This window comes from Microtus pennsylvanicus, chromosome 22 (genome assembly GCF_037038515.1).
Source record: "Microtus pennsylvanicus isolate mMicPen1 chromosome 22, mMicPen1.hap1, whole genome shotgun sequence".
NCBI classification, from domain to species: Eukaryota; Metazoa; Chordata; class Mammalia; order Rodentia; family Cricetidae; genus Microtus; species Microtus pennsylvanicus.
This window is the reverse complement of record NC_134600.1, coordinates 36215540-36240870: the sequence shown is the minus strand read 5'-3', so window position 1 is coordinate 36240870 and position 25331 is coordinate 36215540. Positions and strand designations below refer to the sequence as shown.

The window sequence follows — 25331 nt, the reverse complement described above, 5'->3', positions numbered from 1 at the left end:
CATACATACACACAGTTCTTTTCTTCTTGCCTTGGAGACAGGATGTTGCTATATATCCCAGGCTTACCTTGAACTCATGCTTAGGGCCATGGGAGTTACGGGAGTACATACAGGCCTTCATTACCATGTCCAGAATAATACTTGATCTAGCTATCACAAGGCTTGATACAAAGTGGCCAGCTTTGCTGAAGTCAATTCCTGGCCATGCCCCATTCCTGGACTGAGCCAGCGGACTGTTCTGGACATTCTTGCCCATGTTGGAAGGCAGGGAGGTAGGAACCAGGTGCAGGCACAGTGAGGAGAACAAATCACTGGGTAGTTGTTGGTTGTTTTTATTCTTTATTCTTTACTATATATATATATTACTTTTTTTTATATTATATATTTTACTTTTTGGGGGTTAGGGGGCTGCCACTCAGCTCCCAAATAAATCGTGCAGAGGATTATTCTTAGTTGTGAATGCCTGACCTTAGCTTGGCTTGTTTCTTGCCAGTTTTCCTTAACTTAAATTATCTAGACTACCTTTTGCCTCTGGACTTTTTCATTTTCCTAGTTCTGTATATTTTACTTTCACTATTACTCCTTGATTGGCTGAGTGGCTTGATGGCTGGCCCCTGATGTCTTCTCCTCTTCGTCAGTTTCCCTTCTATTTATACTCTCTGCCTGCTATCCCTGTATTCTTGCTCCTGCCTTGCTCTTGGCCATTCAGCTCTTTATTAGACCATCAGGTGTTTAAGACAGGCAAAGAATCACAGCTTTATAGAGTTAACCAATGTAGCAGAAACAAAAGCAACACAAGTTTACGTCATTAAACAAATGTTCCATAGCATAAACAAGAGTAACACACCTTAAAATAATAGTCCCAATATTTCCCCTCTTTTTCTTTCTAAACAAAAATGAAAAGTTTTTACTTTAACATAGTAAGACTGTATACAGTAAGAACAATTATCAAGTAAAGATTACATTCACAATGTACTGATTTGTAGTTCATTTGTGTCAGGTAAATTTAAACTCCATAATCTATTATATTTTAGTAACCCCACAATTTTTTACCTAACTTACTTTCTATCATATCTAAGGAAAATTGCAACTATGCTATCTAGTGTTCAACTCTATCAAAGGCACCAGAAGGTTATAATATTATTTAAGTAAACAAAAGTGCATTGCAAACAACTCTAGAAATGACAGATATATCTGACTGCTTGGACAGTTACCCAGAGTTCCTTTGCAATGTTGGGGCATCCATCTTAAGCCTACAGGCCCATAGTATCTGAAGCAGGAAATTTGAAAGACTGTTCTGCCTATATTGGCAGTTTGTCAATCACTTTCCTGTGTCCTGAAGAATATCTGACAGTTTCTTCTGGGAAGCAGGAACCCTGAAGGACCGGATTCCCTTTTTGTTCTGGCAAGGATCAGGGGTCACTGTTTTTTCCTTTTTTTTCTTTTTTTTTTTTGGTTTTTCGAGACAGGGTTTCTCTGTGGGTTTGGAGCTCTGTGACTTAGAGAACAAGCCTGGTCTACATGAGCTAGTTCCAGGATAGTTAGGGCTACACAGAGAAACCCTGTCTCCAAAATGAAATAAAATAGAGAAGAAGCCAGATCTCAGTTCTCAGCTGTGGGGAATAACCAGAGATGAAAGTCAGTGAAAGTAATGGAATAGGCACAGGGAGCTGGAAAATGGTCTCAGTCCAGGGTCCCCGGGGGCATGCCCTCAGCAAGCCCACTGCTGGCAGAAGAGCCTGGCCCAGTCACCCAAAATGTTATCATTTATAAACAGGTGGGTTCTGAGGCTGGTGCCACAAGGGGCGGAGGTCCCACGAGGGGCAGTGGCGGGTCCCCTTTGTGGGTGGGAGACTGCAGTGGGTGAGAGATAGACAAATATGTCATACCTCTGTATGAGCTGGGGTACAGAGTTTTCTTAGTGGGTTATGGAGGGGGAACGAAAGAGAAGGGGTGTAAGGGGAAGGGGGGGAAGAGAGAGGGATAGATAGGGTTGGGTTATTAAATAGTCTGTTCCTTACTAAGCATAGTTGTAAATAAGAGAATTACAGTGATAGAGGCCATGTGGTATTAGCCTTTGTTTCCATGTTTAGATTGTAAGTTTATGGTCAAACATTTCTTTTTTCAATATTTAGCCATGTCTCTCTCCTGTCCCCCCCCCCCCCGCCCCGACAGGATTTCTCTGTGTAGCTTTGGAGCCTGTCCTGGCACTAGCTCTGTGGACCAGGCTGGCCTCTAGCTCACAGAGATCCGCCTGCCCCTGCCTCCCAAGTGTGGGATTAAAGGTGTGTGCCACCACACTGGGCTGTCTCTCTCTTGTTGATGTTGTTTTCTTTTAAATAAATGCTCCCGTGTTAGCTTAGTTTTGAGAAATTTGAAATATCAAAATGGATTGCCGATGAGGACATCTTAGAATGACTAGACTAAATGTTTTTTATCTGAACATGGTGCTGCCAGCAAGAAGGCAGCAGTTAGTGTCCAGCATGCTTTTCTTTGTGACTTCCTTCCTTTGTTCAGTAAGATTAGCACCAATTCTCCCATGTTTGTTCTCAGACTTCAAAAGAACGCTGTCTGCCTGGTTTAACAGTATTGAGCAGAAAATGACTGGTCTTGGCTAATTTGTGTGAAAATTCCTACTTCTGGGCTAAAGAGATGGGTTAACAGGAGCATTGACTGTTGTTACAGAAGATCTGTGTTTGATTCCCAGCATCTCTATCAGGTGGCTCAGAACCACCTGTAAGTTCAGTTCCAGGAGCTCTGATGTCTTCTTCGGTCTTTCCTGGGCAGTTGTTCACATGTGGTATATATGAACTCATGCAGGCACACGTATGTACACGTGAAATAAACCAACCTTTGAAAATTTCCACCAATATACTGCTTCTAGGAGGTTGTCCTTTGCAAAGTAATTTATAGTTGCTGTGGCTTTTATTCTCTGAACCATCTGATTATTGTAGCTTGAGTAAATGTATTTAAAGGCAAGCCTATAGAGACATATGGCCTTCCAGGATCTGATTAAGTCCATTAGAATCCTGAGACCCTGACAAAGTGATAGTGTCTACTTTTGTCTCTGTGCAAAGTGAAAAAGAACAAGATGCAAACTAGTACAGAAGAGAATTCTTGTGCTTCTCATGGCTTCTGAAGTATATCAGATACCAGTTAAAAAATAGTACTTCCCCCCTCCAGAATCTGTGATTGAATTTAAAGCCTTTAAATATACCAAGTGCTAATCTTCCTCCACTGAACCACATCCTCAGTCCCTCCTAGTTGTTTTTGTATCTCCATGTAAAACTTTTATTCCCAGTCCCTTGAAGGTGATCAGAGATCCTGTAGTATGCCATTTTGGCTTCGGAACTTTGGAACTTGCACTTCTGTTTTAAAATAAGATATACATTGTCACATGTACCATGTTCCACATTTCTAATAAGATACACATTGTCACATGTACCATGTTCCACATTTCTAATAAGATACACGTTGTCACATGTACCATGTTCCACATTCCTAATAAGATACACGTTGTCACATGTACCATGTTCCACATTTCTAATAAGATACACGTTGTCACATGTACCATGTTCCACATTTCTAATAAGATACACGTTGTCACATGTACCATGTTCCACATTCCTAATAAGATACATGTTGTCACATGTACCATGTTCCACATTTCTAATAAGATACACGTTGTCACATGTACCATGTTCCACATTTCTAATAAGATACACGTTGTCACATGTACCATGTTCCACATTTCTAATAAGATACACGTTGTCACATGTACCATGTTCCACATTCCTAATAAGATACACGTTGTCACATGTACCATGTTCCACATTTCTTTTCTAGGTGTTTCCACTTTTGCTTTCCCACAAATTTTCTTCCTACAAAACCCAAAACTTACTTTGTTTAGCGTTTTCTCCAAACTTTTTAGTCCTTTATTTCCTTTGTTCAGTTTCTCACACCACCAAAAAAGGAAAAATATAAAACTCAAATTGCGCCAGTTCTAATGCTGTATCATTTGTGTATATTGTGAATAAGCTTTGCTTCTATTCCTGTTACTCTGTCAGTTGATTCAGGGACTAAGTTAGAGTCCTTGTGTTGGGGACATAGGAAGAAGAGTTTTCCTTTTGGTAATTCAGCATTGGCCATCCCTCCAAAACGTACAAAATAGTTTAAGTAACAGAGGAAGGAGGAAGGTCATAGATTTGTCTTGCAGATATTTCTAAGAAAAGTTATTTCCAGAACTGGATGTGGTGCCTCAGGCCTGTAATCCTAGCATTCAGAAGGCTGAGGCTGGAGGAATACTTTAACCATAGGGCTAGTCTACATAGTGAGAACTTTTTCTTACAAACAAAAGCCTGCTAACTGAATGAAAAAAAAAATGAAATAAAAGGAGGACATGACTACTGTAATGGTTTAGATAAAATAGTGTGGCTCAGTTCCCCTGGGGCAGCTGGGTTCCACCACCCCAAGGCCTCTGTGGGTCCCAGGCAGGTGGGAGGCAGTGAGTGAGAGAGAGACCTCTGCAGGTAGGCAGGAGACCAGTCCAGTGAGGAGCTGCGGTGGGCGAGAGATACAAACAGATAGGAATGGAGAGGGTTTGGGTATAGTTTATTCAGTGGGGAAGAGGGAGAGACTAGGGGGAGAGAGGAGAGGAGACTGCAGCCACCTGTTCCAAAGAGAGACTGGGCAGAGAGAACACAGGCTGGAAGCAACTAGGCTGTCGATTCCAGTGATTCTGTCCACTGTCTGGAGATCTTCAGTTTAGATGAAAGGTACTTTGCCCAGTGGTCAGCACTTGGCGGTTGAAGCGAATTGCAAATGGATATTGTTTTGCACCCATTTGTCTTTTGTCTTGTTGGGAGGAAATAGAGTGCTGCTGCTAGGAGCCAACCTGTCTCTTTTTGTTATGAAAAGTCTTTTTTAATAATTAAGCATTTAAATGCCACATTCCCCAGATCTCTGAGCAGTTGAGGGCTGTTTACCGGGTATAGATAAGTTATAGAATCTGCTTGGAGAGCTGGGTCCGAGCTTGACTGTACTAGCTCTCAATGTAACAGGTAAGATTTATACTTGTAAAAGACAGAAAAAAAAACTGCTTGTAATTGAAGCTTAATGGTAGAACTGACAACAGTAGATAACAGGTTAATATGTTTTAAGCAGGGCTTGATTAAATATATGGTATTTTTATAAGAGACTTAAAAGTACATACCAATTTAAAACATCACACTTATTGCTTTGTTAGTCTGGAATGAGATATAATGGGCAGACAATTATAATAGTAAACATAGGTTGTTAGGTTATTGCTCTTTATGTTATTCTTACACTGCTGTCTACCCATCTCTTCCTCCAATCAGTACATGTGGACAGTGCTTCAGGGTGTCCCTCTTTCTCCAATTGGTGTAGTTGGGGGCTGTGGCTCTGTTGATTGCTCCTTTAGGTGCAGGCAGGGCAGAGCCTCTAGTGACCGCTCATCTATATGCATTGAGGCCTAAGGTTCAAGTGGCTGCTCCTCTTGGTGCAGATGCTTCTGAGGCACCATAGGTCGTTGATGTGACTGGATATCCAGAAAATGGCACTGGAGGCTCGCTGGAACACAGGGGCTCTTTCTCAGAGGGACTTCTTACTATAGTTTTTGGAAGCTTCTGCTGGCATTCACACTTGTGCTCCCCAGCAGGGCTGCCTCGCTGCTCTGCTGCTCAGGCAACTCCTCCCCGGTGGGTTCCACAATCTTTTTGTTGATGATAGAGAGTGATGTGATTTCTTCTGTAACTACTTTCTGCTGAAATTGGCGTATCTTTGTCAGGACACAGGAAGACTGGAATGATGGTCAGAGGATTGGAAGAGAGGAGTGCAGGTCTTTGGAGCAGTTTGGAATGCTGGACCACCCGTTACTAGCACATTGGAGGCAGCCTGGAGCAGTTTGCAGTTGATGTGAAACTTACTGGGACAGATTTTGTAGGGAAATGTAAGGTTAAGGAATTTAGGGAATAATACTTTTTTAAATTTTGGTTGTGCAGTTTAAACTTCCTGGACAATGGTCCTGATAGTTACAATAGGGGAATTCAAAGATCAGAGGAGAAAAAGATTTCACCTTTGTGAATAGACAGGTGGGGAAATTTAGGCTGTAGATTAACAGGAATACTTAATCTCTGGAGTACTTTTGACCTGTGAGAGGTAGGTGGATCTGAGTTGACTCCCTGACCCTTAATTTTTTTAAGACTGCAAAAAGAGATAGGAATTTTAGATATGTAAGCATTACTATTGTTTGTAATCTGTGCTGAAATCCCTATGGTAGAAAAGGGAATAGACTCACATCTTTGAGTCATAGTAAAAGCTTGGGAATCCAAAAGTGATACTGGGTTAACATAAATACTCCTTTCTTAGAGCTGGATTTATAGATTAGGCAGATGTTTTAGCATAATTGGGAAGCACTTTTATGTCTATGCATAGAAGACAACCATAAGAAATTCAAAATTCTGGGCTTGTGACTATGATAATAGTAGTCAGTGCTTACCAGAGCTAGGTCAATAGCTTATCAGAACTCCGTTAATTAATGTTAGAACTCTGACCTTTTGAAGTCTTAGCATAAAGAGGGGAAAGAAATCTGAAACATTTAAAAGACTGTTTTGTGAGTTTCTCTATTTCAGAGTGAAGTCTGACAGCCGGGTAAACTGTTTCTGCCTTTTTCAGTTGGAGGCCTAACAGCTCTAGAAAAGCTTGGCCTGCTTTAAGTATAGAATGAACTGAACAGGGATATGTGGCCTTGGTTGGGAGCTGGTTCCCTTGCTGTTGTTGTTAACATAAAGCTAATTAGCCATTATTATCATCAGAGATATGAGGATACATTATAGCAGGAAGTATAATTCAAATGGGCTACATATCAATTAGAATAATAGACTTATCACTACCTGGACGCCTACCCTGGGCCCTTGTGATCTGGATGGCTTCTCTGCGGTTAGTGGTTATAGGTTTTCAGCCGTCCTATAGGACAGCATTGAGCTTTGACTGTCAGACCGAGAAGGTCTCAAAAGGTTCCTGTGGAGGAGGAACTTGGGAAAATTGACCTGCCTTGGCTTAGGTAGAGTAGGGCAGTCAACCCCAAAGTGTCCTGTTTGTCTACAGTTTGGATAGGTACCTGGTGGCAGGCAAGGCATGTTGTAGTTTAGCTCATTGGTTAGTGTTACTACAATCCGGATAGAATATCTGTGCCCCATAGTCTTTGGAGGCCTTAGGGTTGCCAGTAGGATATGGTGTTTCCATCTATCATGGAAATCTTTTTTCACTATAAATTTTAAGCTCTTTTTCACTAAAAAAATTTAAATGCCATATTCAGTAGAAATCTGAAACTGTACCGTAATCTGTTAAGTGTACCCGATTTTAAACAAATTTTGATTTTAGTTATGAGGTTTAGACTTACCCTTGCAAACACATATAGGAGACAGAATAAAGCTTGTCATTATAAATGGATTATGTTTGAACTTAGCATGACTATAAGCATAGTTCTGAGAACATTAAAGAATTTCATCCGTTATGAGGTGGCTGACTATTAATTTGCATATCTTAATTATCTTTAGCAGTTTACAAGAAGTTAGTAGCTATTATAAGATTTGAATTTTACAGCTTTATCTTTGTTAAATTTATTCATTAAAATTGAGTTGATGATTTAATTGGAGATTCTTTAATATCAAAATAAAACGCCATAAATATAGACTACAGAGAAAGTGGGAACTTTGTTAGACCATAAATACAGTCCACAGAGAGACTGGTAACCTTTTCTTATCCTTTTATAGTGTATCATTACAGAATAGCCGTGTTTTGTGTGACTCAGGTTATCCGAATAGTTAAAGCTTAACAAAGTTAGCAAAGACAAAGAGGTTAGGCATTTTAAGTCAGTTAATTTTAATTTAAATAAACCTTAATTATCAAATATGTATTATTTATCAAACATACATTGTTTTTTATTTAAAATTTCTAGAAGTCTGGTTTTGAACACAACTGGCAAAGGCATAAGTAGTTAGACATACTTTCCTAAGTCAGTTTTTTTAAAATTTGAGTAGACCATAATACCTTAGGAATTTATAAATATTGATTATATTTAGTCATAAAAATTCATCCTAATTCAAAAATTTTTGGAAACCTATTGTCTTCTTAGTCTAAAGAAAAGGAGCTACTAATCATCAAGGAGAGGACTCAGTAGGACTAAGAAGTTTTATAATTGTTGCTTTAGTTGCTTTATATCCCATGGTCATCTTAGCCAAGACCGTGGTGAAGTTAAATGGCATGTACCTCTTAACCTTAGTAAAGATGGCTGCCACTCACATGGTTTCCATTCTAATGAGGTCATCAGCCAAGATGGAGGCAAGTTACATGGTTGCTATTTAAAAACATCTGTTTTCCTAGTAGATCTATTTTTTTCTTCTTTCTTTTTTTTTGGGGGGGGGGGGGTTCCAAGACAGGGTTTCTCTGTAGCTTTGGAACCTGTCCTGGAAGTAGCTCCATAGACCAGTCTGGCCTTGAACTCACAGAGATTCGCCTTTTTCTGCCTCCCAAGTGCCACCACCGCCCGGCTTGTAGATCTATTTTTTTAAACCAAAGTTGAATCCAGGATATACATATCATCATCATACACACACACACACACACACACACACACACACACACACACGAGTTGAATTACATATACTATTCTGTAGCACATTAAAATTACCTAGGTGTGCTGGTTTGAATGTAAATGGGGTGTGGCCTTGTTACTGGGGTCTGCTTTAAGTTTCTAGATGTTCAGGCCACGCCCGTTATCACTGTCTCTTCCTGCTGCTTGCTGATGCAGGTGTAGAGCTCTCAGCTTCTTCCAGCATCATGTCTTCCACTATGTGAGCATGCTTCTTGCCATGTTGACAATGAACTAAACCTCTGAACCTGTAAGCCACCCCATTAAATGTTTTCCTCTACAAGAGGTGCCATGTCATGGTGTCTCTTTACAGCAAGAGAAATCCTAACTAAAACACTAAGGTATAGATTTTTTTTAAAACCACACTTAAAGAACTTATAAATCCTGAGGCAAAGAATGTCTTTGAATAAATAATATTCTTAGAAGATTTCATGAGAACACAGTATGGAAAAATCATAGGGATAAGAGCCTGTTGGGAGTGTAGAACAGAAAAAGTTTAGATCTAAGAGATTTTGGGATCATTTTTGTGCAGTGGCAGAGGTTGTTACCATATGAGAGAATTTAGAAATTGAGTGTGCCCATTTTGGCCTTTGAGCTGTACTGAGGCCAGTCTGTTTGCGGTAAGACAGAGCAATACTTTGATGAAGTTTCTGAGTTAGAGGAGAAAAGGAGGAAGGGTTTCAAAACAAACTCCCCCATAGCAAGGGTTCCAAAAAGCTCCAGTAGACAAGGAGGAAAGAGGAACAACCAGAAACTCTACCTGAGGGAGGGTTCTAGTATTGTAGAGGTCACAAGGAGGTAGAGAAGCTGAGAGACTCCCATGAGGGAGTCTGAGAGACAGGGGACTTAGGAAGCTGCAGTATTTAGCAGACAGTTCTTAGTGGGAGGAGGCAAGGAGAGGATCACAAGCCCAGGAGGACAAAGAGAAGAAGCTACAGGGACTTCCAGGATGGAGCTGAGAGGGACAGGGTCACAAAGTATAGGAACACTTCCCGAGGGAGGACTTAGGAGGGCTTAAGGAAGTGGCCGAGCAAGCAGCTCCAAAGGGAGGACAGGAGAGGAAACTTCCAGAGGGAACTGCAAGCATGTCTGAGGGGGCAGCCCAAGAGCATGCAGAGAAGCTGTGGGACATAGCAAGCAGCTCCTGGGTGGAATCCTCGAGGACATTCCAGGAAGGAGCTGAGAGAGGTTATAAAGGAGCAGTAAAAGTAGAGAAAACAGGCAAGCTCCTTGGCAGCACATACCTTCTACAGGGGGAGAGATGAATTGTCAGAGCAGGTAGAGGAGGAAATGGGGAAGGGGGTATTCTAATAGAGGGAGAAGATTAAATACCCTTATTCTTTCTAAGGTTTTGAAAAGTTCAGGAAATAGTTGAAACTAGGCATTTGGCTTACAGCATTTTGACTAGTATTTCTTGTACAGTTCTAAAGTCTAGACTGGAATGATTGTTAATAGATCATCTATCTGTCTTTAGCTGAGTGTTAGTCTGCTAACACTTTAAATGGCTCACTTTGATTTATCTCTAGGAAAGCTTTTAGTCTTGCTTTTAAGCAACAATGTCTTGGCTCTGGGGAGCCTGTAAACAAGATGTGGCAGTTACTCCTTCCTTGTAGCTAGGATAGCTCAGCTCTGTGGTGCTCATGTGGGTTGTCTGTATTGAGGCTCTGGACTTCTGTTATCATAATTCTATAGAATGAAAAGATGGAAGAGATAGTTTTCATATTTTTCTCTCTGCTGTTTATTTTACTGCATCATCAGTTGAGAAATGAAGGTTCACTACTCTTCGAATAACTTAATGATATTCAATAAGCGTACATACATATTTTGTGTTCCATAAAGGAATAAGGTGACCCTGTTTGTAGGCCTTATGGTCTGAGTGGAAATGAATCTTGTTTATGAATGATGTGCACTTACCACAATAATACCACCATTATACTTCAAGTCTTGTTTACACCTTTGGGGTTTGAATATTTTCACTGCTAATAAATCTGAACCCTGCGATGAGAGAATCAATTTTTAGAATTAGTCATTGGGTGCCAAGTCTATTGAATAACTTGGGAAAGCAATTGGGGTTGTTAGTGCTTTTGGTTTATTGTTTTTGACTCACAGTATGTTAGCCAAAAAGTTTTTGAGATGATGAAACCAGTTTTCTGAGCAACAGTTAAGCCCATGTCATATTCAGTTGCTTGAACAATGAGCTGAATTGACTTCTGACCCTCAATACCATTATTGTGCCATTGAGATCAAGTAAATATCATCTCTGCTGAGTTTGAACTGGATGCTCTCTTGAGTTTGGACTACAGTAAAGTTTTCGATTGCAATTTTTTTCAGGTTTTAAAATATTTTTAATACTACCTTTACCAATTTTCTCAGATGGCATTTCTTCAGTTTGTAAACAGATCTTAGAGAACAAGTTGTAATTTTTCTTTGTCTCTAGTGTAGATGTTTAGAATGCTTCTAATTTGTTTATTCTCTGTAGTAATTAATTGAATCCAATTATTAACAGTGTTTTTATCCAATGAGGGAACAGGCTTATGGAAACTGAGACTTAATTTGATGCATCAAAGATAATAATAAAAATGAAAATCTCAACTTTCTGACATGGTAATTTGTGTTTATTATATAATGCTGCTGTAGTATCTGTGTCAGGTATATTTAATTTTCCTACAGGAATATGAAAAGTAAGAGGTTTTGTTTTGTTTTTGGGGGAACGTTGCTGGGAATTAAATCCTAGGATCTTGTGCACTGAAGCAAGTACTCTACCCAGCAAATTAAGAGTTTTATTTATTTTTTTATTTTTATATTTTCTGGCTGGAGAGGTGGCACAGCTGGTAAGGTGCTTGCGCAAGTACAAGCACCTGAGTTGGATTCCTAGCACATGCGAAAAGCCTGATGCAGTGGCATGTGCCTCTAGTCTTAAAGGGGAAGTGAGAACGGATTGCTAGGCTTGCTGGCCAACCACTCTAGCAGTTGTTGAATTCTGTTCAGTGAAAGATCCTGTCTCAAAAAATAAGGTGTTGAACAAGTGAAGAAGATACTTTGTAGTGCCATTTCATTTGTATTTTAATAAATAAAGCTTGCCTGAAGATCAGAGAGTAAAACAGCCCCACTGGTTAGCCTTACAGGCAGTGGTGACACACACCTATAATCCCAGTAGCCACACTAGTTTGCCATAGAAACCAGGCAATAGTGGTACACGCCTTTAGTGTTCTCAGACTTCCTACTAAAAACCACAAGCAAATAGTGTGTGCCACTAATACAAAGTCTATGGGGATTTCTTCCTGCTCCAGTCTTCCTGAACTGAATGTGTTACTTTTGTATTTTGTGGCTGCTTGTGGTTTCCCTCCCCAGGTTGTGTTTTGTGTCTGTTTTTTTTTTCTCGTTTTATCTAGCACTCATCACCATACCCCCACCCAGCTGTTAGCTTTTGAGTTCTTTCACTTGTTGAATTTACCCTGTATTTTAGTGACTTGGTTGGTTTTTTGACTTTCTGTTTCTTTATCCTCTTATTTTTAATCCCAGACTAAATAGAGATGTCCAGAAAAATAAAACAGAAAAGGTGTAAACTGAAATCTACCCTTGAAGACTATAAGGTAGATCAATGGGGACTTCATGTTTGTCGAGTTGGAATGTTAAAGATATAAAAGCAGAACTTTATTTTCTTTAAGCACCCACCTTCTATAGCTTTCCTAATACTCCTACTGAGTTACCAAATTCCTTGCTTCTATTATCCCCAAAGCTAATTATTGTCATTAGAGAACACCATAGGAAAACGTTATCCACTGGCTGTGTTGCGCCTGCATCACACAGAACCCCAGTCAAGCCCACTGGTGTTTGCTGATTACAAGTTAGGGGGCTCCAGCGCTCTGACACAGAGGGTGGGGGAGAATGGCCATGGCTTCAGGGTGTAGCACATTCTGAAGGGAGAAACTGCAAGCAGGGTGGCACACGCCTTGGTGTTTGGGATTGGGGAAAAGCGTAGAACTTTTGGATTCGTTGGGGGAAATTTTAAAACAGTGATTTTTCAGGATAAAGGAATTTCAAAGCAGCAGCTAATCAGACACCTCCAAGGACGTTTGGAGCAAGCAGATGTTGTTTGGACACCCTGGTGGGTCACTTTGACCAGGGCTGGTACAGTTTCTTGGGAATGTTTATGATTTTGCTGAGTTCCGTTAACCCCCCTTACTTAGGTCCTGTCTAAAATGGAGTTCTTCCTCAAAATGGAGTTTGTTCTGCTCCTTCAGCTGTGTTCTACCTGTCTGATGTCCCTAGCAGCATATTTAGTAAATGCTTTGACTTAAAACTTTATTCTCTGACCATAAAGATTTATGTACTTACATCTTTACTGAAACTTGTTATTCAGGAAAATTTAGATCTGTGTCCCCAGACCATGCACTCATATTTGGCTCAGAATAAACAGTCTTGTATTCCCACTGAGGTGAGAGCCATGCATAGGATCAACACCAGTAAATGCCATACAACTTTGGAGCAAATAGTAAAAGCAAAAAGAGTAACTGATACCTTGGATGTCTTACATAATAGATAAAAATTAGCTAAAGAAGGATTAAACTACCAGAAGAAAGTTTTTGTGATTTTTACATTTAGCAAAGGATTTTTAGATATGATACCTTAAAATACCAAAACACAAATAAAAGAAAGGGGTGGGCAGATATGGTGTGTCATGCCTGTAACCCTGAAACTGGGACTGACAGATTTTGCTAAAGGAAACTAAAAAGCATGATGAAAGCCTTCATCTCTGTCTTAATTTTGTGTCTGTCTGTTTTTCCCTTTGGCTCAGATTCTTGATTGACGCTACCTAAGTCATTTCATCTTCAGAGCATAAAGCACAAATCATTCTGTTAAATCATTTTTGATTCTGGGAAAAGCACATCCTGGGGGCTCAACCTTTCCCCAGGCCATTCATCCAAGAGTGTGAATGGAGCTAAAGTTTTTACTTTCTAGGAGTCAGGTCTGTCTTCTCAGGTGGTAACAGAGTTTAACACTAACAACTTGCAGCTAAGGCAGTGACCAACCAAGATTTCTTGTTCTTTGTCTCAATTCTCCTTTTAAGCCAAACTCATGCCAGTTCTCCAAAGATGATCTTGGTAAGTGGGCCTTGTATGTGTTTCTTTTCTCTTTGGCCACATTAAGAAATAAATCTTCTCTCTCTGCTTTTCATCATTATTCTCAATTTGCATATTGGGTATGGCCAACTTTTTCTGTTGACTTTTGCCTTAAAAATTCTAGTTTCAATTCCACCACTTGGGAGGCTGAGGGAGGAGGATTGTGCTGAGTTCCCAGTCTAACCTGGGCTTCAGAGTGACACCCTGTCTTAAAAGAAAAAAGAAAAAGAAAACAAAGCCTTTTGAAGGCAGCATGGGTCCCCAGCAGCTCTGTTGGATGTGTCTTCAGAAAGTTCAGCCAGGGTTCTTGCTCCTGCTGTGTCTGTTCAAACCATTGTCTTCTGATCTGGAAATACTAGTAGAACATGTGCCTGCTTGTAGCTTCCATCTGCACACAAAAGACATAGGCTTCCTCATGTCAGAATAAGTGACCTTCCTACAGTGGTCACTTATTCAGGGCCATCCAGCTATTAAAAGAGAATCTTGCATCTCTTTGAACATAAATTAAAAAAAAAAACTTTAAAAAAGATAAGTTGAGCTTCTCCCAAAGTCTAACTGCTCTTTGGAAGATATTTGTGACATAAAAGATAAGTCACAAACTGGCAGATAGTGTTTGCAAATCTCTTAGTTGAGAAAAGACTTACCCATATTATATAAAAGTCTTTCAGACTCAACAAGAAGATAAAACATCAGTTTAAAAATGGAATGAGGACTGAAGAGATGGCTCAGCAGTTACTTTTCTGTGGATCATATTACTTTGGTAGAATTATATGTCATTTATACATAGAAGTACCCTCAGCAAAAACCTATATTGTTAAGGGTATTCTGAAGATGCTTGTTAAAGAGCACTTGTGGGCCAAATTGCACAAAAGATTCTGTTGTTCTTTAGATCCATTCTTAAGAAGTAGAAAATGTTTAAGCTTAATGGTAGAATGCTAGTTTACCAGTCCTTTCTCTGTGGGGTTAACTCGTCTAGTGTTCATTAGAGATACTCACAAACCATAAGCTCATTTACCAGCAGTGTGTGTGTATCTTCCGTTCTGAAGATGTAAGTTGATAATTGATCTTCTCCATGGCCACCTTGCTGTGGAGTCTGGGCATGGTGTCTAGAATTCTTGGCATTGTCCACTAGAACTATCCTGCCAGCTACGTATGTTAATTATGTTAAGTTTAAATTTTGTTACTATACAGAACACAAAACCTTAACCATCTTAACCATTTTAAAGTATATCATTTGGTGGCATTAAATACATTAAAATTTTTGTGGTATGAGCACTGCTTCTTGAAAATATGCATCATCTAAAATAAGTTCTCTAACCATCAAACAGTAACTTTCTATTTCCCTTTCCAGTCTCACTTCTTATCTTTATGGAATTTTCTTATTCTAGATACTACACATAAGTGGAGTTCAGTAATACTATTCATCCTTTTGTTTGTGGTTTATTTTACTTCCCATTATATTTTCATGGCCAATCCATATTGTAGCATGTGTCATATTTCATTCCATCTTATGCCTGACTCTTGTATGTATATATAACTTAAATTATAAATTTAGCTCAGTGTTCTCCAAACAACATCATACATGTATGGTAAGAATAATAATTTTAGGGCTGGGTGGTGGTTGTGCACACCTTTAATCCCAGCACTGAGGAGGCAGAGGTAGGCAGATCTCTGTGAATTCAAGGCTGGCCTGGTCTACAAGAGCTGGTTCCATGGTTCCAGGAAAGGCTTCAAAGATACAGAGAAACCCTGTCTAAAAAAAAAAAAAAAAAAAAAAGGAATTTTAGTGTACTTTGTTTTTTTATTCCCAAGGGTTATTTAAATAATAAATATAAAAAGAATATGAAATGTTAAATAATGTGATCAAAATACTTACATTATTGTATATTTGTATACTAATATAATATATACTTGTATGTTCGATACATGTTAAAATTATTAAGTACCAGTCAGATATGTGCTTCATGCATGTAATCCCAGCTTTTGGGAGGTTGAGGCAGGTGGACCACAGAAGATTGAAGTCAGCCAACTACATAGTATCTACATGGTCCATAGGGAGTTTGAAGCAACTTGGGCTACATAGTGAGACCTTGTTTTAAAAAAATAAGTAAAATTAATTAAAACACATTCAATATTAATTTAAAAATTAAAATATTTTCTATTTATTTCTTAGTCCTTGTTTTAGAGTTTTTAAAAAATATTTATTTATTATGTATAATGTTCTATCTGCATGTTAAGCCTGCAGGCCAGAAGAGGGCACCAGATCTCATTACAGATAGTTGTGAGCCACTCTGTGGGTCCTGGGAATTGAACTCAGAACCTCTGGAATAGCAGTCAGTGCTCTTAACCTCTGAGCCATCTCTCCAGCCCCTTAGTCCTTGTTTTAAAATGTTGTTAATTTCTTTTTTTGGGAGTGTGTGCATATATGCCACAGTGAGCAGGTGGGGGTCAGAGCACAACTTTTGGGAGACTCCTTCCATCATGTGGGTCATAGGGATCGAACTTGGGTCCCTAGACTTGGAGGCAGGTGCACCCCCACTCATTCAGCTTTTGTAGTAAATGTAACTCAGTATTACTTGTTGGCCTTTGATTAAGTTAAGTGCAGTGTTTCAATAGCTAAATATAGCTGGTGACTACTGGGATAATGAGTGTCTGGAATAAAGAATTAAGAGTTTTAAAAATAGTTTTAGAGAAAAATTTACTATCGGCAAGAGCTTAAAAAAAGGAGAGGGGCAAGCCGTGCCGTTTGAGTTAGCATGGAGGTCAACCAAATGGTGGCAAAGCAGCTGCACAGCACACAGGGAAGGGAGGGGAGCTTCGGACAAAGAGTAAGGAAGTCTGGAAGAAGTATACTTAAGTTCTGGCGGGCATCCCTAAGCGATAGATGAGAGTAGAAAGCAGAATTGGCAGGCCCAACTTTATGGATGCCCTAGAGCACTTGTGAGCTTTTTGTTGGTGGCAGTTGGTTTTTAGTTTTATACCTTTTTTTTTTTTAAAGGTTGTGGTGGTGCAAGGTCTTATTTTGTAGCCCTGCCTGGCCTAAAACTATGTAGCTTAGGTTGTCTTTAAACTTGTGGCAATCCTCCTGTATCAGTCTTCCTCTGCAGTGCTGGGATTACAGGGGTGCATCACCACACCTAGAAGAATTAAGATTACTAAACAGCATAGATTATTTGATATTCTAAAAAAATTAAAAACCAACATTTTCTGAAAGTATTGGGGAAGAATTTAGACATCAGGCATGGGGGGAAGGTTGAAAATGACATAGGTTGACATAGTGTTTCCTTTTCATCACAAGGAATAGGAGCTTTTGGAGGAGGATTTCACATTAAGTGTTTTTACCAGACCTTTTAAAGAGAGGATATAAGGAATTCTTGACAGTTTTGACACCTTTCAAAATATAGTTGTGGTACCCCACATTTTGAGCAGACTTTGAATAATGAGTAAAACTGGAACTATAATTTGCAGTTGGTATCTTATAGAGCTTAGTTAGATGTCTTGCCTAAACTTTGATGGGTCTCTTCCCATCTCTCTTAATTCAGAATTTTTCTGATTTCTGTCAAGCATTCTTCTAAAGTTTTGGCTGTATGCAACAAGGGACTAAATGGGTGGAGATGTGGTTTGTGGATTCCCTTTGGCAGCTGGTTGGGATGTAGCAGTGTTGTGTGCTGTGTCAAACCGGGGTTGGATTATGTGGTCTACAGGTAGCTTAGCATCTTGTAGAAGTTATAGTTTGCTAAGAAGCATGAATTGAGTTTATTCATTTTCTACATGAGAGTAATTTAGATTTCAGAAACGCAGATATTAATAGTACTGACTTTGAAAATTGAATGGGACTGGGTCTCAGTTGTGGTTTGCTACTTGTTGCTTGGGTGACATTATAGATGTTGTTAACGTTACCTTTTAGCTCTCCTGTCTGTAAGGCGGGGGATATTTATATTATATATCTACTCAACAGTGGGGCTTTTTGTTTGTTTCATGGTGATGGGAATCAAACCTAGGGCTTTGTAAATGCTAGGCAAGTATTGTGCCAACTGAGCTACCTATATACCAGCCTCATGGTTTTGGCATTTTAAGATGGTCTTGTTAGAATGACCTTGAACTTGTGTTCTTCCTGCCTTAGTCTCCTTGATGTTTGGATTACAGGTGTGCACCATTTACCTGGCTTCTAATAGAGTTGTTACAATGACTTGTAATGCCTGCCAAATTGAAATGTAATTGTTATCACCATAATGTGAAAATAGTTACTATTTTTTTACCATCACACAAAGAGACCTGAAATACTTTTGTGTTCCATGTGAAAACTGCAGTGACAGAGTCAGTCACTTGGGGGAAAACCCAGAGACTGTAGCAGTGGACCCTTAAGAGAGCAAGGACCAGCGCTTTTGTGTGAGCCTCTTGTAGGACTCACTCAGCTTCTGCCGCACAGTTTAAGGAATACTATATATCATGTGGGAAACTGAAGCCACCTGTTGGTTGTTTTTGCACCAAATCAATCAATTTGGCAGACACACAAGTGTTGTTGGAGGCCACTTATTTGTTTCTGGCTGCTCAGCCCTGGAATAATCACACAGAAACTATTAATTAAATCACTGCTTGGCCCATTAGCTCTTGCTTCGTTTTTTTAAAAAAATATTTATTTCTTTAATATGTATACAATATTCTTTCTGTGTTTATATCTGAAGGCCAGAAGAGGGCACCAGACCCCATTACAGATGGTTGTGAGCCACCATGTGGTTGCTGGGAATTGAACTCAGGACCTTTGGAAGAGCAGGCAATGCTCTTAACCGCTGAGCCATCTCTCCAGCCCCCTAATTCTTACATCTTAATTTAACCCATCTCCATTAATCTGTGCATCCCCACAAGGTTTTGTCCTACGCACAACGTTTAAACTTGTCTGTCTCCAGCAGCAGCTCCATGGCTCACAAGTCTGTAAAAGTCTGTAAAGATTGAGTCAAAAAGCAACAGGAATGTGTGGGGCGACTGTTGCAGAAGCTGACCTTCAGCTGTACTTCAGAGGTTGTGAGAATGTCCAGGTAGCACCTGTGATGGAAGATGCCGAGGTGCCAAGAACCCGTTTTGTCGTCTTTATCTTTTTTTTTTTAAATTTTATTTATTTATTTATTTTAGATTTTATTTATTATGTATACAATACAGTGTGATGCCTCCATGTATGACTGCATGCCGGAAGAGGGTACCAGATCTCATTGTAGATGGTTGTGAGCCACCATGTGGTTGCTGGGAATTGAACTCAGGACCTCTGGAAGAACGGTCAGCATCCTTAACCTCTGAGCCATCTCTCCAGCCCCCTTGTCGTCTTTATCTAATGTCAGTGTTTCAGTCCAGAGTGACTTAAAGACAATAGACTCTTCCCACTCTCACCTACATGTGACTCTCAATCTTGGCACTGCAGTTTTGTCTGTGTTTCAGATGAGGAGATAAAAAAAAGAAGCCCTGGCATGAGAGCAGTGGAAAAGCAGAGGTGACTGGGTAGTCATTGGAGGATACGTTACTCCACTTTTGCCTTGACACACTTTCACTTTTTCCCATTGAAATATTTTAAAATTTCAAGTTTCCTATGTGTATATATATATATATATATCAGACAGCTTAATTATTGAAATGGATATAATAACAGTATGCCTAGTTAACGTTGTTAGCAAACAGAAGACTAGATTTCTCTTTATTTTTTATCTGGAAACAGAATGCCAGTATGCATTCAAGACTGGTCTTGAATTCATGATCATGTAAGTGATCTTTATCTCTCTTCTTTCATTTCCCTCCCTCTCTTCTTTTTAGGCTTGCCTCAGACTTGCTCTATGGCTGAACTTGATACATAACCCACGTGGGCACTGACTTCCTGGTCATCCTGTTCCTCTGCAGTGCTGGGATTATATGCCTGTGTCTCTCATGTGTCTGTCTCTTAGGGTGTGTTTTTGCATGGGTTAAGCTTGCTCTACTCCTCACCGTCCTCTTGCCTCAGTCTCCTAAGTGCTGTGAGTTCAGGCGAATAGAACTTGTCAGTGATCTGCACTTAAGGCATTGCTTCAGTGTTAGAGTAACAGCTCTGTGTTCTTCCGGTGTAGCACTCAACTCCAGTGTCCTGAGCATGTCTTCTTTCTCTTCCTGGTCTAGCAAGATGTGTGTTCTGACTTACAGATATGGTTTTTATACCATGATCTCAGGTCCTGGACTTTGTGGGAGTAGAATGTTTTTCATGAACATACTTTATGTATTGTATAGCAGAGTTAACGGATACTTGGTACTTGGGCTGCTAAATCAATTTATGTATTTTTATATTTATTTATTAGTTCTTGATGTACTCTGGTAACTTTGTTTAAAAGACTTCTGTGGATGGAATTAGAAGGGACAGCCTGAATTTAGATTTTAACGCTTGTCTTTTTAGAAATGTCAAATGTACAAGCTCCCTGTGACTACCTCTTTTTGTGACTGAACAGTGTCAGGAAAATTTAGTTCTTTTCCTTCAGTATAACACTCTCAAAATTCCAACAGAACATTGCTTTGACCTTGATTAAACTGTGAATTTTATATGAAAGTGAAAATTGGCCTTTCAGAGAGGCTATTTATAATGGTGTGATGGCGGTGTTTGACTAGTGCCCTTTTTAAGCTGTGCAATAGAAGGGACATCTTTAAATGGGACATGTTTTGGTCTTAATATTTAAAAATTGATTTTAATTTATACAGATAATACTTATAAAAAGTAAAGTTTAGATGGAGTAAAACCTCCCTGACTACATTTCGCCATGTCTATCCCAGAAACAAGGATAATATTTTTATAATAGTTTAGGATATATTCCTCTATATTTTACTTTAACATATAAATACACTTGTGAAATATGTATTTATTAGAGAAATAGTGTCATTTTTGTTTTCTGCAAGCTTTAAATTTGTTTTAGTGCGTTATTGCTTTGGATGTTTTTATGATATCTACTTCATTCTTTTTAAATGCTTTATATTCTGAATGAGTATAGGTCATTTACCATTGGATGTTATCCATTACTTATTAGACACACTTTAACTCCTCTTTAGATTTTTTCTTAAGTTACATTGTGCGTGAATGAAAGTAGATGGGCATATGCATGTCATGGTGTGTATGTTGAGTGCATAGGACAGTCTGGGGGAGATGGTTCTATCTGTCCATTGTGTGGATTTTGGGGAGTGAGCTCAATTGATCAAGCCATTAGGCTGGATGGCAATCTGCTCTGCATCTCACTGGCCCACGATTGAACATCTTCGTATGATTCTCCTTAGACACATGATGTATGAATAATTTCCCCTCCCTCCCTCCCTCCCTCCCTCCCTCCCTCCCTCCCTCCCTCCCTCCCTCCCCTCCCTCCCTTCCTTCCTTCGTAGTAGACCACAAAGTAAGGGCTTTGTATCTGTTAGGCAAGCGCTGTGTTGCTGAATACATTGCAGCCATGTGAATATTTTTTAGGGTAAATTAGGTAAAAGTGAAATTGTGAGAGTATATATAGTATATCTAGAATCCTTCATATTTAATTCAATAATAAATATTGGCCTGATTGACTAATTGTTTGTGCCTATAAATTGAGTTTTTTATGTTTGTATTCTGTTAGAGAGGGAAGTAGGGAGGACAAGGTCTTCTACAAATTTACAAGTTATCTATACGACTTTATTGGCATCATTGTTCCAAGAGGATGGTTTAGTGGGACTGTGAATTAGTGCAAATTTATGATCCCACATAGCACTTGAGTAAGACTGACAGAGTTGATTCAGGGAGAGGGGAATCATTGCCTTCAGTTATGTGACCAGTGGTGACCTCAGCAGGCTCGATAGTCACAATCTAGTAGTCACACATATGACCCTGGGTAAAGCAAATGAGTTATGAAAAACAAAAACTATGAATCTGGAAAGGGGACTGGTAGGGAAAAGGGGGAGGTGACAGATGGGAGGGAGATTAAAGAGGTGTGTGAGGAGAGGAGAACATGATAAGAATGTAATAGAGACAAGGTTGTCAAAGACCTATTTATCTTAGCCATACCTGCCTAAGATGCTATTTTTATGTGGCTGGATATCAGCTTAATACCAACTCTGCCATGTTGATTCCAGAGAACAAAACTAAGATTGGGTGTATGTTGGGTCTTTTTAAGGCTATGCTGATTCTTTATTATTCAGTGAGTACCTTAGCTGGGTGTGGTGTTTGAAGTCCAAGTATTTGTAGGACTGAGGCGAGCGTTTTTTGAGTTTCAGGCCATTTGCTGATTTACTGCAGACCCCACAGACAACAGTACAGCAAAGTAGACTGTTTGCTGAGGTGTTTTGGGGATTGATTGTATTTTGTGAAAACAACAAAGCCATGGAAGTTGTCTTTCCTGTTGCTGCTGAGGAAGATTTTTGTAGAAGGGACTACTGACAACTTGAGGTGAGAATTTTAGGATTTACAAATAAGAGAAGTGATAATTGGTGAAATTCCTGAGGGGTACTGTGTGGGTGTGCTGACACAAAATGAATCTTGATAAATTGACAAGCTTTATAAATATTCTATACAGTTTAATATATTTCTTCAAGCATGGTATAAGATGTAAAAATTTTGCTTTGAATTTTATTCATTTGGAGAGTCTTTTAGTTCTCATTCTGTGATTAGTTGGATTTCTGCTTCGTGAGAAGCCAACACAGAACTTACTTACCTCTGACTTCATTTTTCATCAGTAGCTCCCCCCCCCTCTTTTTAAAGGCAGAATCTCATGTTAGCCCAGGTTGGTCTTGAACTTTCTGATCCTTACTCGCCCTCCATAGTGCTGGCATGCACCACCACCTCTGCTTTTGCCATGCTATGGACGCAAGCAGGCATGTTAGTTAGGCAAGCACTGTACTGAGCTACATCCGTAGCCCTACCTTGTTAACTCTTGGATGTCGGACAAAACCACAGGGACATGTCATTTGGGCTCTGCTTTCCTATTTTCTTTTCTGCTGGGAGTGGGCTCATTCTTTTGTTATTTCCTTCCAGAGTTCTCTTTACACTCACCATCAAGGCCAGATGCCTTATTTGGCCACTCCTTTTCCCCCAGTCAAATCCTTTTTTCCCTGCAGCAATGGATCTAGGCCTCTGGAGCCACACCGAATGGGTTCTTATTCTAGTGGCACACATATTTGCTGAACAATCTTGTGGTTTTGTTTTTTAAATTGAGAAAATGTTAAAAAGACTTGTTACTGTTTAAAACTATGCTTTAATAGTTTATTAGAGAGCGACTTCCAGTGTTGTACATTAATTTGAGAGTATTTTTACCCCTCCCCCCCAAAGATTATATTTTAGCAGATACTCCTGTGTAAGTACCAGTTTATTCTCTGTCTAGATGAATGTTCCTATGTAGGACATTTTGTAAAGATGGAGTTTATATAATGTATCTTGTTTCTGGATTTTCTAGCTTAGCATAATGCTTTCAAGGTTTATATAGTAGCGTGTAGCAATACCCTTTCTATTCTCTCTCTTACCCCCTCTGTATGTATGATTTTATACACACACACACACACACACACACACACACACACACACACACACACTACATTTATAAAAGATCATTCATCAGTTGATAGACATATGGGCTGTTTATTTTCTCTATTGTCTAGTATAGTCCCTTGTATCTCAGGCTGACCTGGCACTCATTATATAGTTGAAGATGACCTTGAACTTCTGATATTTCTGTCTTTACTTTCCAAATGCCGGGAGTATAAGTTTACCATTTAAAATTTTTTTAAAGAGTTACATTTGTTTATTTATTTATTTATTTATTTATTTAATGTACATATGCATACCTCAGTGTTGTGTTTGGAGGTCAGAGGACAATGTGCTAGTCAGTTCTCTTTTTCAATTGAATGGGTTCCAGGGATCAAACTCAAGCTGCTGTAAGACTTGGCTGAAAGTGCCTTTACCTTCTAAATAATCTTGCTGACCCTACCTCTATTGCTCGCTCGCTCGCTCGCTCACTCGCTCACTCACTCACTCACTCACTCACTCACTCACTCACTCACTCACTCACTCACTCACTCACTCACTCAGACAAGGTCCCTTCTGTAGCCCTGCTGGCTTTCCTGGACCTGAACTGTAGACCAGGTTGGTCTCATAGTCACAGAGATCCATCTGCCTCTGTCTCCTGAGTGCTGGCTTTAAAGGAATGCATCACTAAAGTTGGCAAAACTGGAGTTTTTAAGATACAGTTGGGGTCCTGTGGGCCCTATATAAGCTACATTTGACCACTTATCCTCACTCAGAGGCACGTGATGATGGAAAACAGGGCGAGACTTATTCTGTGTGCTGTATTTTTAGGGTAAGAAGAGAGAATTGAAGCAAGGTGGGTACAAAATCAAGCATCATAGTGTTGGTATCGTCATTTTCTCACTCCGAGTCCTACAGAAGGGCTATGTTGCTGCTACAGTAAGGTAGTTTTCCTGGACTCATTGTGATAGGCAATAAACACTCATTTGGGAAGTATGTCTGTCCTCCCAGGGTTTTTGTTTTTGTGTTTTCTGGGAATGCATGCTGACTGATCAGAACAGGAGCAGATATCCAGAGATACCAGGTTTTCACTTTACCGTGGGGCTCCAGCTGAGGACGGCATGCTTGTGGCATTTCTCATGACATGTCTTAGAAGGTGTGCTCCAAGCCAGTTAGGAAGATTATGCCTTTTTCCAAGTGTTTCATAAGCCGAGTCCTTACATTTATTTAAAATTTTGATCCACTTTTAGTTATAAAATCTTAGTATTTATTGTGTGTATCTGTGAGCGTGTGTGAGTGCAGGTGTGTGAATGTGGTGGCTGATGTGTCTGAGGAGAACTGTCATGGGTCAGCTCTCTTCCGTCTTACATGCGATTATCCACTTGTTTAATTAAACCTTTTGTTAAAAAGACTAATGTTTTCCCACTGAATAATACTGGCTTTTTTTTTGGGGGGGGGGTGAGAATTGGTTGATTGTACTAAGATTTTCCTCGGTTTCAGGTCTATTCCATGGACTTAAATATCCACCTGTAGTTTTCTCAATACAGCTTTGTAGTAAATTGGTTTCTTCTTTTTTCTTTTTCAAGATTGTTTTGTTTATTCATTGTCCTTGTATTTTCGAATAGGATTTGCCCTTTTCTGCAAACATGGTAATTTGAAATTTGATAAGAATTAATGATGGATTTTTGATAATTCTAATAGTGTTTCTGTTTTTAATTTTTTTTCTCAATGTTCAGGTTTTGTGTTTATGCAGTCCAGAGTCCATGAGTTCCCACTACCTCAAGTCAGTTGCCTCTGGGTTTCCCAATCATGATCTTGACACCCCTTGCTCATTTTTATCCCTCTCCCTCTCTTGAACTTTGAGCTCCAGGAGCTCAGCCTAGTGCTGCATCTGTTTTCATCAGTTACTGGGTGTAGGGTCTGTGTTGTCAATTAGGACGGTCATTATTCTGATTACCCTCTCCACTATTGCTAGGAGTCTTAGTTGGGGTCATCCTTGTGGATTCCCCGGGAATTTCCCTAGCACCTGGTTTCTCCCTAACCCCATAATGGCCCCCTATCA

The 25331-nt window shown here is 39.6% G+C and overlaps 1 protein-coding gene across 7 annotated transcripts in view; it reads left to right on the top strand.

The window, feature by feature from the left end:
• Srpk2 (SRSF protein kinase 2) overlaps positions 1 to 25331 on the top strand; it is a 170477-nt gene that overhangs the window by 37193 nt on the left and 107953 nt on the right. The window contains exon 1 of one of the 7 annotated variants that reach the window (XM_075955886.1): positions 13754 to 13776. The exons of the other annotated variants lie outside the window; for them this stretch is intronic. The gene's annotated coding sequence lies outside the window, so the exon portion shown is untranslated. Of the gene's footprint in view, positions 1 to 13753; positions 13777 to 25331 lie in introns of those variants that run through there. 7 annotated transcript variants of the gene reach the window in all.